Source organism: Lontra canadensis, unplaced genomic scaffold (assembly GCF_010015895.1).
Source record: "Lontra canadensis isolate GAN:19392208 unplaced genomic scaffold, GSC_riverotter_1.0 scaffold44, whole genome shotgun sequence".
Taxonomy (NCBI): domain Eukaryota; kingdom Metazoa; phylum Chordata; class Mammalia; order Carnivora; family Mustelidae; genus Lontra; species Lontra canadensis.
The window spans coordinates 15850166-15863730 of NW_022631038.1; the positions used below are offsets into that span (position 1 = coordinate 15850166).

The following is a 13565-nucleotide window of genomic DNA, read 5'->3' on the forward strand; positions in this document are numbered from 1 at the left end:
ATAAGGAAACAAGCTAAGTGTCTACCAACAGATGAAGGGGTAAAGAAGATGTGGTATGGATGCCCAGCGAAATATTATTCAACCATGAGAAAGAAGGAAATCCTGCCATTTATCACAAGATAGATGGGACTTGAAAGCATTCTGCTAAGTAAAATAAGTTAGACAGAGAGAGACATGGGAGCATGAGTGTGGGGAGGTGTCGTACAAGGAAGAAGACATACATGTTTTGTTCTTGGTTCCTGGAATTTCCTGAGTTAAAAAAAAGGAATGCTTTTGTTAGGCTAATAAAGCGGCTTAGGATGGGCCCCTAGAAAGTTCCAGGATGGGAGTGGTCTACAGAAAAACCAAGCGCTTGACTGAAAGTTTGAGGCTTTCAGCTGCCGGGAATCCAGGGAAGAGAGGGGGCCTGGAGATTTGAGTTCAGTCTCTTGGCTGGTGAATCAATCAATCGTGTCTACATGACATAACTCTGGACCCCAAAGGTCAGCGGGGCTTCCTGGTTGGTGAACGCACCCAGCGGGTTCACTGAATGCTGATACACCAGGAGGACGATGTGCTCGGACTCAGTGGGCCGATGGCAGAGAAGCTCTGTGTTTGAGACCTTCCCCAGACCTCACCCTACATATATCTTGCATAATCGAAATGTCATCTTAAGGATAAAAAAAAATCAAACAAACTAGCTGTAGTGAAGTTGTAATTTTTACAGAGTCAACTTAACTAAGCTGGGATGACTACTGATTCAGACAACATAAATGAATCTCAAAATCATGATACTGAGGAAAAGAAGGCAAACAGAAAGAGTACACACTGTGCGGTTCCATTTTTCTGAAAACCTGGAAAAGACACCTCTAATCTGTAGTGACAGAAAGCAGACCAGTTGTTGCCTGGGTGAGGCATGGTGGGGAAGGGTGCTTGGACAGGGCCCAGGAACTCTTTGACACAATGGAAACGTTGTGTTTTGATCTTGGTGGTAATCATAGGGATGTAGAAATGTTTCAAAAAATCATGGAAATGTACCTTTTTTTTTTTTTAGATTTTTATTTATTTATTTGAGAGAGAGAGGGAAAGAGAGAATGAGCAGTAAGGAAGGGCAGAGGCAGAGGGAGAGGGAGAAGCAGACTCCCTGCTGAGCAGGAAGCCTGATATGGGGCTTGATCCCAGAACGTAGAGATCATGACCTGAGCAGAAAGCAGATGTTTAACCGACTAAGCCACCCAGGTACCCCCTGAAAGTTACCTTTTTAACGAATGCATTTTTATTGTGCATAAACTGTATCACAATAGAGCTGACTTATTTAAAAATTGGGGCTTGACTGAGTACAGGTTTTCCACTATTAGCTGTAGGATTGTTTCTCACTTAATCTCTCTGCGGGCTAACTTTGAAGAATTCTGAATTCCAGCTACTGAGGAAGCATGTTCTGAAAACTGAAAAACAGCAGGTTCAAACCATCCCACAGTCCTACAGTCCCTTCCCCTGCTCAGGCTCTCTCTCTCTCTCTCTCTGTCAAGTAAAATAAATAAAATCTTTTTAAAAAAAATATAAAAACTGTACCAAGAACAGGAGTGACAGTTCAGCCCTACAGGTGACACAAAATGATTAGTCCAAAGAGGCTTATTTATTTATTTGACAGAGAGGGACACAGCAAGAGAGGGATCACAAGCAAGGGGGAGAGGGTGATGGAGAAGCAGGTTTCCCGCGGAGCAGGGAGCCTGATGTGGGGCTTGATCCCAGGACCCTGCTATCATGACCTGAGCCAAAGGCAGACGCTTAATGACTGAGACACCCAGGTGCCCAAGACCATATATTTTAAAGTTTTAATACTAACATTAGTCCATCCAGAGCCTGCTTATTGGCGTGATACTATGACAGCCTTCAGCCAGCACACTTACGCTCACAGCTACGTTTTAATCTTTTTATCCTGTATCATTCTGCACCAAAAGAAGGAGAAGGAAGTTGACAGTGAGAGAAAGGGAAGACAAGAGAATAAAAAGTCAACAGCCACAGAAAATAGCATATTTTCTTCCTGCTTTCGTGGTCAGAATAACTTTTTATCATTGCCAAAAGGAAAGGCTACTGCATTTGTATTTCACACCTATAAATGTGCAAGGAACATGGGCTATAAAAAGCTCGCTCTGTGCTCTGGCTCCGGCGGGGCGTGTAGCCTTCACTTCCTCTTTCCTCCGAGGTTCATTAAGGCACAGAACAGAGGCCTGAAGGAGCCATCGTGACAAAAGCAAAATGAAAACCCAGACAATTCTTATAAAATGTGAATTTTTTCTGAGTGCAAGATATTTAGCCTCTTAAGTGTGTTATATCCATCAGCTCTATCAAACTCTGTACAAGTGTGATTTCATTCTGGAAAAAAAAGAGAGAGACAGACATTTCCACCCTCCTTAAATTTTTTAAAAAAAGCAAAACAACTATTTAAAGTCATTGCAATGCAAATGATTTATTTGTACTTGAAAAGTCTTTATATGATGTATATGTATTCACGAGGAAGTTGAAAAACTTCCTCTCTCTCAAGTGGTTAAAAGGAAAACCACAGGGTCCAAAATCTTTGTGACTTTTTAAGTTGGAAGATTAAAGACTTTCTGATATGAGGAATTTGAGAAACAAGACAAAGGATCATAGGGGAAGGGAGGGAAAAATGAAACAGGAGGAAACCAGAGAAGGACACAAACTATAAGAGACTCTTAGCTCAGGAAACAAACTGAAGGTTGCTGGAGGGGACGGGGCCGGGGGAGGGGGGAGGGATGAGGGGGTGATGGACAATGGGGGGGGGCATGTACTAAGGGGAGAAAAAAATAGTTAAATAATAGGAAAAAAATAAACATAACCTTTTAACCCCCCCCAGAAAAAGACTGCTTCTGAAAGTTGAAGAAAAATTTTCATGATTTTTTTAAAGACTGTATTTATTTATTTGACAGAGAGACACACGAGAGAGGGAACACAGGCAAGGGCAGTGGGAGAGGGAGAAGCAGGCTTCCCACCTAGCAGGGAGTCTGATGCAGGGCTCGATCCCAGGACCCTGGGATCAGGACCTGAGCTGAAGGCGGACACTTAACAACTGAGCCACACAGGCGCCCCTCTTGATTTTTATTTTTACCAGCAGAGGATCAAAATGCCTTTTGCACTTTATGGTGGAAGGAAAAGACCGTGTTCTCAATATGTTCAAAGTCACAGAACTTCTCTACCGGGATTTAATATGAAACACGATGGTTATCTCCTTATTGCCCAGTGTTCTTCCAGGAACAACAAAACGTGAGCAAATAAGACAGTTTAAATGTTTACGTTCCTCCCGGTTTTGATTGTTGTGTCCTGAGTTTAGCCTTAGCCTTGTCTCCTGAGGCCTTACTTCATCTGAGTCCCCTTCAAAGTCTGCCTCCATTCTGTCATACACCACACACGCCCTCTGAGCTCACTTCTTGTCTGGGACACGCAGGATGAGTTGTGCCCATAGAGGTTCTCCCCGCAGACGGCTCCTGAATGGAGTTCCCGAGTGGATGGAGGCTGAGGAACAGGAAACAGAATGACTGATTCCACACTTCTATACTCCAGCAGATGCCCTAGAGGGAAGAGACATAAAACACATCGACAAAGCTCAAATATTTCCTAGGTACAAGCCACCAGTCAGAGACTGATGTATGTGGACAGCTCGATTTAATAATCACAAACACACATTAGGAGGGTTTAATCCTACTAGTCATTCATATTTTAGGTTAACATCCAGTTTAGTTTAAAATGTGGTTTGGGGGGCACCTGACTGGCTCAGTCGGTGGAACATGCAGCTCTTGGCCTCAGGATTACGCGTTCGAGCCCCACACTGGGTGTCGAGATTGCTTAAACAAATAAACTTTTTTTTAAAAGAGAGAGAGAGAAAAGAAAAGAATAATAAGATATACTCTTGTTTGTGCTGACTTTGGTAATACAAATACTAAAATCGGAATGATACAGGTAAGATTAGCATGGCCCCTGGGCAAGAATGACTCACAAGTTCTATATTTATGTTAATATATATTTTAATATGTATAATTTAATATAGTATTTATTTATTTAATATATTATTTAATATACATTATATAAAACATATTTTTGAATTTTTATTATATATGATATGGAATATTACTCAGCCATAAAAAAGAATGAAATCTTGCCATTTGCAATGACTGGAATGGAGATAGAAAGCATTACGCTAAGCAAAATAAATCGGTCAGAGAAAGACAAATACCATACGATTTCACTCATATGTGGAATTTAAGAAACAAAACAAATGAGCAAAGGAAAAAAGAGAAAGAGAGGGAGAGACAAACCAAGAAACAGACTTTCAACTCTAGAGAAAAAACTGATGGTCACCAGAGGGGAGTGTGTGGGGGATGGGTGGAACAGGTGATGGGGATGAAGGAGGCACTTGTCTCGATGAGCACCAAGTGTTGTATGGGAGCATTGAACCACTCTATTGTACACTGCATATTAATTAACTGGAATTAAAATAAAAACTTCAAAAGCCAAAAAAGATAGCTTTGTTTGAAATAGAAGATGAAGTCACAGGCAGGTCTGAATGAAATTTCACACAGTGGAATTCAGGATAGCTAAAGAGATGGCACCGACGAGACACTCGAGAAATATATCTGAATGAATAAATGAATGATTCAGAAAGGAAAACAGAACTAAGAGACAAACGGCCTTATGAGCAAATTCTCACGTTGGAGAAAGGGACAAAGATTAGGGAAGCTGCCTGTTAGACCATGTTCATGGTTGAGAATATCTTCTGTAACAAAAATAAATAACTCTCTCCAAATTCGTCAATGACTTCAATAAAGTTCATTTCAAATTTTTTTTGTGTGTGTGGAACTTGGCAGGCCAATGTTAAATTTCATCTGAAGGAAGAAAGGTCCAAGAAATCAAAACTTTTTTTGTGAAAAATGTCCTTGCTAAAAATGTCCTTGCTAAATATCACTATACAGGAAACTACTAAATCACTGCATGTTAATTACAATGGAATTAAAATAAAAACTTCGTTTAAAAAATATCATTATCAAGTATAATGATTAAGTCATTAAGATTTTGACACAGTAAAGACAAAAGGATAGTTAAAACATATTAGAAAGTAAATATGGAAACCTGCTCTATCCCTGAGCTAACAATATAAATCAGTGAGAAAGAATTAATTATTCAATAAATAGTTTGAGGTCAATTGATTAGCCATATGAAAAAAGATAATGTAGACGCTAAACTCACACCAGATCTAAAAGTCCATTTTAGGAGTATTAAAACCCTAAATATGAAAAAAATTTTTTAGTTTCAGAAAAAAAATGCAGGAGAATAACTTTTTTGAATTGTGATATTCGGGAAAGAAGTCCTGTTTAAGATACAGGAAGCATAAACAGTTAAGGGGAAGAATCAACTGGTTTAATGTCATCAAACCTTAAAACCTCTGCATGAAAAAGGGCACCATTAAAAAGTGAGAATAGGGGCGCCTGGGTGGCTCAGTGGGTTAAAGCCTCTGCCTTCAGCTCAGGTCATGATCCCAGGTTCCTGGGATCAAGCCCCACATTGGGCTTTCGGCTCAGCAGGGAGCCTGCTTCCTCCTCTCGCTCTGCCTGCCTCTCTGCCTAATGCTGATCTCTGTCTGTCAAATGAATAAATAAAATATTTTTTTTTAAAGTGAGAATAACTAAAACCTCTAAATTGCACACTTTTTAAAGGGCTATTTGTATGGCACGAAAATTATATCTGAATAAAGCTAACCTTCAACAAGTTAAAAGACGGGGTGCCCGGGTGGCTCAGTCGTTTAAGCGTCTGCATTCGACTCAGGTCGTGATCCCAGGGTCCTGGGATCCAGCCCCGCATCGGGTTCCCTGCTCAGCAGGAAGCTTGCTTCTCCCTCTCCCTGCTTCTCCCTCTCCCACTCCCCCTGCTTATGTTCCCTCTCTCACTGTGTCTCTCTCTATCAAATGAATGAATAAAATCTTTTTTTAAAAAAAGTTAAAAGACTTAGAACAATGAATACTTACTGCTTCCCACCCACAAAAATTGACAAAAATTTTAAAGACTCACAATACCAAGTGTATGCATAGATGCGGAGTCCACTGTCGGAATAAACCTAGGGAGGGTATAAAGTGTTACAACCACCTTGAAAAGAAATTGGTCAATTTCCACCAAATGCAAAATGTTGGGACCCTATCACCCAGAAAGCTCATTTCCACATGTATATGCTATAAAACTTGAGCCCATGTGACCTACAAAGCGAATACAACACATTCACAGCAACATCGTTTTAACACCAACAAACTTCATAATCATCTAATCGATCACTAAAAGGGAAATGTTTAGATTTTGAAAATTCATAAGGGAACTGCTGTACAGAGGGTCAAGATGAATGAACAAAGCTGCATGAATCACGGGATCATCGTGGAGAAAATAAGTTGTTACCTCTGGAGAGGGCTGGAGGGGAAAAAAATCTGAAAGATACAAAGGGACACAAACAGAGCTCCAACTCTATCTCTAAAATGTTTTATTTTGTATTTCCAAAATCTACAAAATCCAAAATAAATATAAATTTAAAAAATGTTGTTTTTAAGATCTGGGTCATGTTACTGGATTGTTATTATGTCATTTTCATGTTTTTTATATTTGGAATAATTTCACAGGAAATAAAATGCCCTTGCGGCATTTAATAAACATGATTCTGAAATTATAGCAAATCATACTTTTGGAATGAGAGCATCAGTCCTATCTGTACACTTCATCATCAAAAAATTTTAAATTAAACGGATAGTAGTAGACGGTTTCAGTTATGCAGGATAGATAAGTTCTAAAAATCTGCTGTACAGAATTGTATCTATAGTTAACAGTACTATATCGTGGATTTTAAAATGTATCGAGGAAGTGGATCTCATTTTGAGTGTTCTTATGATAACAATAGATAGGGACGCCTGGATGGTTTAGTCGGTTAAGTGTCTGCCTTCTGCTCAGGTCATGATCCCAGGATCCTGGGATCGAGCCCCACATCACTGTCAGTCGTCAGACTTGCTGCTTAGTGGACAGTCTGCTTCTCCCTCTCCCCCTCCCCGCCCGCTCCTGTGCTCGCGCTCCATCTCTCTCTCTCTCAGATAAATAGATAAAATCTTTAAGCAAACAACGAATAAAAGATGGGTGAATAGGAATAGTAGCAAAGATTTACAGAATGCCCTAGAAACAGGTCCTATAAAATGAAAAAACTATTCCCTGCATTCTTAGTAAAACACGCATGTAAGGGTGACACACAGAATCCCTAGAATTTAATCCAATCTATTCATCCCCCTTCGATATGGAACTTACTATGTATTGATGAAATATTCCTGATAGATCATTCCTTTTGTCTTTGAAAACCAGATCACGTTCCTTCTGTGACTTCCCTAATATGTCACAATAAGGTAATAGCCCCAATAATGAACCAAGTTTTTTACTAGCCCCTCAATTTACTTTTTTAGATAAGACCCAGCTGTCAGCACCTGGAGAACCCCGGAAGCAGGAACTCATCGGGGGAGCAGCAGGCGTCAATGGATTTGTTTCCGTTGTCATTAGGTGACTCCAGCTGTGGTCTCTTTCACCTTGGAGGAGCTGTGAGCGAATGAGAAAACAGGCAAAGAGGGGCATTAAGATTAAAGAAGGGTGTGAGCCTGACCAGGCAGTGAGGGAGAGATGCCTGGCAATCTTCCAACCCTCATGGAAAACCGAGCAAGGAGAGCAGATGCATAATGTCACAGGAAGAAGATCTCGACCTCATCTTGCACCAAACCTTACACTGAAAATAGGACTAAGGGTATGGGGCACCCAGCTGGCTAAAGTCTGAAGAGCATGCAACTCATGATCTCGGGGTGATGGGGTCGAGCCCCACGTTGGGTATAGGGATTACTTAAATAAAATAAACTTTTTTAAAAAGAAAATATAAATAAGGGTAAATATCAAAGTCTTTACTTAGATGCAAAAATCCCAGTACTACATTTATAGGATTAGGACTAAATCAATTAGCAGCCATATGTTAATTTTTTTTAACTTAATGGACCAAATACTCCTTGTCAGGAAACAATGAATTATGGTTAAAAACCAAAAATGCCACTGCAGCTTCAGACAGAATCTAGAAGGAAGAGAGTGCTTGCTGGCCAGGTCCATGGGGCCTAATAACAACGTCTGGGGCTCTGTGTTTCATTCTGAACACTGTGTTTTAAGAGTTGCTTGAATACATATAAAGAACAGTAAAAATGGTGAGGAAACCAATAACTCTTTTATGAGGAAGAGAGGAGGAATGATGAAGAGAGCTGAGCTCCTATGGCTGTCAGCAAGGAGTGAAATCAAAGGGCGATCTTAATCCTACTGGACACAGACAACATCTGTAATCACGTCACAAGGGTGTTTGATTCATGGTGGGCCCATAGTGAAAACCACCTCTCATGCTGGTATTATAGGGGTCTGGAAATGGGGTGCTGTTACCACTGCAAAGATAAAACTCTTAATTCTCCTCCCTACACCTGTTTCTCCCCTTGGGTCTTCTCAGTCCAGGAAATAACAGAAATAGCCACCAGATTGTTCAAGTCAAACCTCTAGCAGTTATCCTTGATCTCGTATCATAACGACACCCAGCCCATCAGGAAACCTATCAGTTCTATCTCGAAAACATATCCCAATCCCATCCAATTGTCTCCATCTTTACCGTCACTGCTGTAATAATACAAGTCACTCAACCATGTCCTCTGCTCTCATGCCCTCCCTCCTCTAGCCTGTCTCCCCAACTGGTAATCCTCCTTCAAAATGGCTGGAATTTCACAACTCACCCCTCCTAACTCACAGAGAGTTTTTTTTCTTTCCTTACAAATCCCTGCGTGATCGGGGCCCTGCCTACCTCTGTGTCCTCTTCAAGCATCCCTGCCAGCCTTGTCCCCTGCAGTGAACTGTGTCCGCCAAAACGATAGGTTCAATCCCTAATCTCCCCCTCATACTTGTAAATGTAAGCTTACTTGGTAATAGAATCTTTCCGGATATAAGCAAGGTGTGATGTCATTACAGAAAGCCTTCATCCAGTGGCTGCGGTCCCTACAAGAAAAGGAAAAGATCACATGAAGACAGAAACACAAAGAGAGCATATGGAAGATGGAGACAGAGACAGGAGGACTGTACCTACCAGCCGAGGGTCACCAGGGATGTCTGGTGACCACCAGAAGCTAGAAAGAGGCAAACAAGTTCCTCCCCTAGAGCCTTCAGAGGGAGTAAAGTCCAGCTGACAGCTTGACTTGAGACCTCTGGGCTCCGAATGGAAAGGCAGTAAATTCCTGTTGTTTTAAGACACCCAGTTTGTGGTGATTTGTGACAAAACCCTAGGAAATGAATACACCCATGGAATTCAAGTCGCACTGACTTCTTTGGGTTCCTGATGTAGGGGCTCTGTTCTAACTCTTTCTTTGCCCAGAATGTTCTTCTTCCCATCTTCATATGACCAGCTCCTGCATGTCATCACTGTTTAAATGTCCCTTCCTCTGTCACCAACCACTCAGCCTAAAAGAACCAGCAAGTCACTATCTATCACACCAACCTGTTTTGGTTATTTGCATAACTTATAGCCAGCTCTCTGATGTTTTACATGATAATATATGGTCCGTGTCTCTCCACAATAACCTGTGTGCCATGAAAACAGGGACCACACCTGTCTTATTGTGTCTCCCAGGTGCCCAGAGAGTGCTTTGTACTTAATAGGTAGGGAACAAACTGGTCGCAGTTTACCCAGAACTATCCTGGTTTTAGACCTTAGAGACCTGTGTGCTGAAAGGCCCGTTGGTCCCAGGAAAGCTGGGATGTCTAATCACCCTACTAGCAGACACTGTCAATCCAATTACCAAGAACGCTGGAAAATGAATGAATGAATGAATGAATGAATGAATGAATGAATGAATGAATGAATCAACGAAGGAGCCTTTTAAAAGAAATTCTAAAATCTAACATAATGGGTGTAGTTGAACCTATCAGTCACAAGGTGGCACTAGACTTCTAGATTTGTGAACATGCCAACTTTCATTGAGGTCGTCTCCACAGGAGGTAGAGTTACATCCTAAAATGTTAAGATATTCAGCTGTTTCTCATAGTACTATTAAAGACTTTTTAAGACTGACGTATAGTACTATATACCTCTGAAGAAATTTTAATTCCGATGTAATTTTCTGACGATCATTAAATGTTTCCACGTAGAAAAAAAGATAAATGTATAAATACCATGACTAATTTGTGTTTTAAATTTTATTTCTGAAACTTACGTCACACTAACATGAAAAATATGGACAGATAAAATTATGGCCATGGTGACATCTTTTATCCAGAGATTTAAAAGTATAGCAAGGAGGGGCGCCTGGGTGGCTCAGTCGGTTGAGCGCAGGACTCGATTTCAGCTAAGATCCCGGTATCAGGGCTGTGAAATCGAGCCCCACGTGGAGCTCCATGCTAAGCGTGAGGCTGCCTGAGATTCTCTCTCTCCCTCTCCCGCTGCCCCTCCCCCGACTCATGCATGCACTCTCTCTGTCTCTCAAGAAGATAAACTTTTTTTTTCAATATTTCATTTAATTTTTTTGAGAGAGAGAAAGAAAAAGCACAAGCAGGTGGAGGGACAGAAGGAGAGGAAGAAGGAGACTCCCGGCTGAGCAGGGAGCCAAATGTAGGGCTCGATCCCAGAACCCTGAGATCATGACCTGAGCCGAAGACAGAAGCTTAACCGACTGAGCCACCCAGGTGCCCCAATAAATACATCTTTAAAAAATAAATTAATTAAATATAGCAAGTATTTATGTGTTCACCATAGTTACCATCTGAAGATTTTGATAGCTACAGGGGGAAAAAAAAAGCATGCCAGAAAAATCTAATGTCAGAAATGTTCCAAGAGAAAACTTTCTCAAGTTTATAGATTTTAGGTAAGAAATACTCCCAAACGGGGGTTCATTTCCTAGCAGAACCTCATAGTCACAAAGTCAAAAGAGTTTTCCCCTCCAGCATTCTTGTTTGTGGTAAAGATTTATTGCTCTGATTATCCCAGAAGTTAAAGTCTGCTCCAGGAAGCCGTTTCTAAAATAGAGGTTGCAATTGACGGAGATTTCATCCTGTCTTATCTCCAGCAATCAAGGTAGTTCATTCTGAGCTCAGCAAGATTGTGACACGGTGTTTGTAAATTCATAAACATATTTAAGCAATATTTACATGCTACTTGTAAAGAATACATGTTTGTAGATGAAGTAAAGGCATGGGCTGACATGATGCTATCCTCATGGCAGTGGCCTCTGGGGAGAAATCAAGGGAAATAGGGCCAGGGAGGAATTCAAGGGGGCTTCAACTTTATCACTAATATGTATTTGTGGGTTTGTTTGTTTTTTTTTTAAGATTTTATTTATTCATTTGATAGAGAAAGAGAAAAAGAGCACAAGCAGGGGGAGAGGCAGAGGGAGAGGGAAACACAGGCTCCCCGCTGAGCAGGGAGCCCCACACGGGTCTCCATCCCAGGACCCTGGGATCGTGACCTGAGCCAAGGGCAGGTGCTTAACCGACTGAGCCACTCACGTGCCCCTATTTATTTGGTTTTGACTAAAGTTTGGTACATTCTTGCGTGTGCGATGTTTGTTATATTATATACATTCTGTTTTCTTTCTTTTTAACTTTTCTGATGACGAAAAGAAGAAAAACAAATTAATTAATTGGAATTGTCCCCAAGAATCAGTTGACTTTCCTGCAATAAGTCTGTCAAGTCAAGGGATGAAACAGATTATGTCCAAGCTGAGGGAGCCCTTGGCCTCCTTGTCTGAAACCTTCACGACCGTGTACAAACCCAGGACGGATTGCTTTGATTAGAGGTTTTAGTGAGTCTGGGTATAAGTGGGTTTATTTCTTTTTAAACTTGTTATTGGGTAAGAATGTTTTGCAAAACACAGTTCTGATGAGAGTATTTTATAGATAATGGCCCCCACATAGAGAGAGATTGAGGGCGCCGGAAATGAGGGGGTGCAACTGGTAACCCCCTACCATAAACTAGCAGAAGATGACAGTCTCACAGGAAAATCTCTGGCATGTTTAAAATGTCCTTCTCATGGTAACGGTTTCGTCTTTCACAAATGCAATGTAATGCAGGAGAGAAACCCAAGAGCACCAGCTCAAACAATGCCCGAAGAATTCCAGGGGGTTCTTCCTGCGTTCAGTACCCTTCCAGAGACTTTTGATAGGTTTGAAGTAGCTACTTTTTAGAAAAAAGAGCTTTTTTTTTTAAGTAATTTCAAAAAAATAATAATAAATAATAAAAATTAAAAAGTAATCTCTACATCTATCATGGGTCTCAAACTCATGACCCAAGATCAAGAGTCCCATGCTATGGGGCGCCTGGGTGGCTCAGTTGGTCAAGCCACTGCCTTCAGCTCAGGTCATGATTCCTGAGTCTTGGGATGGAGTTCCATATTGGGCTTCCCCTGCTCTGCAGGAAGCCTGCTTCTCCCTCTCCCTCTGCTTGCCACTACCCCTGCCTGTGTGTTTCCGCACTCTTTCTCTCTCTGTGTCAAATAAATAAATAAAATCTTTTAAAAAAAGAAAAAAAAAGAGTCGCATGCTGTACCAACTGAGCCAGCCAGGAACCCCAAGAAGACATATTTTAAAAGTATCTTTATAGAGTGAGATTTTTTTCTTTACTATTCACCAATATATTTATATCATTTTTTAGATCAGTTCAAACTCAATGAAAAACTGCGGTCTTGGGGCACCAGCCTGGCTCGGCCCGTAGAGCATGTAACTCTTGATCTCAGCGTTATAAGTTTGAGCCCCCACACTGGTGTGTAGAGATTACTTAAAAATAAAATCTTTTTTTAAAAATTGCTATCTTACCATTAGTAAGGCTCAAATCCCCAATCAGGAAGCTAAAGCACACACAGAGGTAGAAAAAATACAGAAATAATAGTGGGATCCAGTCTCTCGTGAAAGGTCAACAGGGGTGAGTACACGAAGTTTCCATATAATGAAAGTTTACTACGCATATACCATAACTTTGCATTTATTTCGAAACCTCGAATGAAATGTTTTGCAAAATATAGTTTGCACTTGACTCTTATAGTACAAAATCCAACTTAACCTTTTCTTCCCATTCAAGATGCCAGTTGTTTTCCAGGGATAAACAGAGTGGCTTTCTCAGCTGACTGCCTGTTCACTTGTTTGTTTGGGAACTTAACTGTTCCTCCTCTTGAAGGCTGTCTTTTATTGGAACAGAGACAGGAGTAGTTACTTCTTGATGTATTATTCATTTAGGGACGCATTTTGGTATATTTCTTTGTTTCTCAGATGTGTGTACCGTTCAGGACAGGAACCTCCACAGGCATGTTGGACCGTGGCAAGGATCCATGGAGTTCTCCATAAAGCTGGCAATTAATTTAGTTTTCTCTCTTCAAAGATGAAAAAAATTAGATACACTTCAAAACTGACATTTTCCACTAATAGGGTGGCACAGAATCATGGAGAGAACGACCCAAGTCTTGTTTGTCTTTGCAAGGCCCTCACTGTAGCAATTAGAAGCATGGACT

The 13565-nt window shown here is 40.9% G+C and overlaps 1 non-coding gene across 1 annotated transcript; it reads left to right on the forward strand.

The window, feature by feature from the left end:
- The first annotated feature begins 3910 nt into the window (after positions 1 to 3910).
- On the forward strand, positions 3911 to 4020 carry LOC116876244. The gene has a single exon (XR_004384367.1). It is a non-coding gene; the product is annotated as a U6 spliceosomal RNA (small nuclear RNA).
- The last annotated feature ends 9545 nt before the right edge of the window (positions 4021 to 13565 follow it).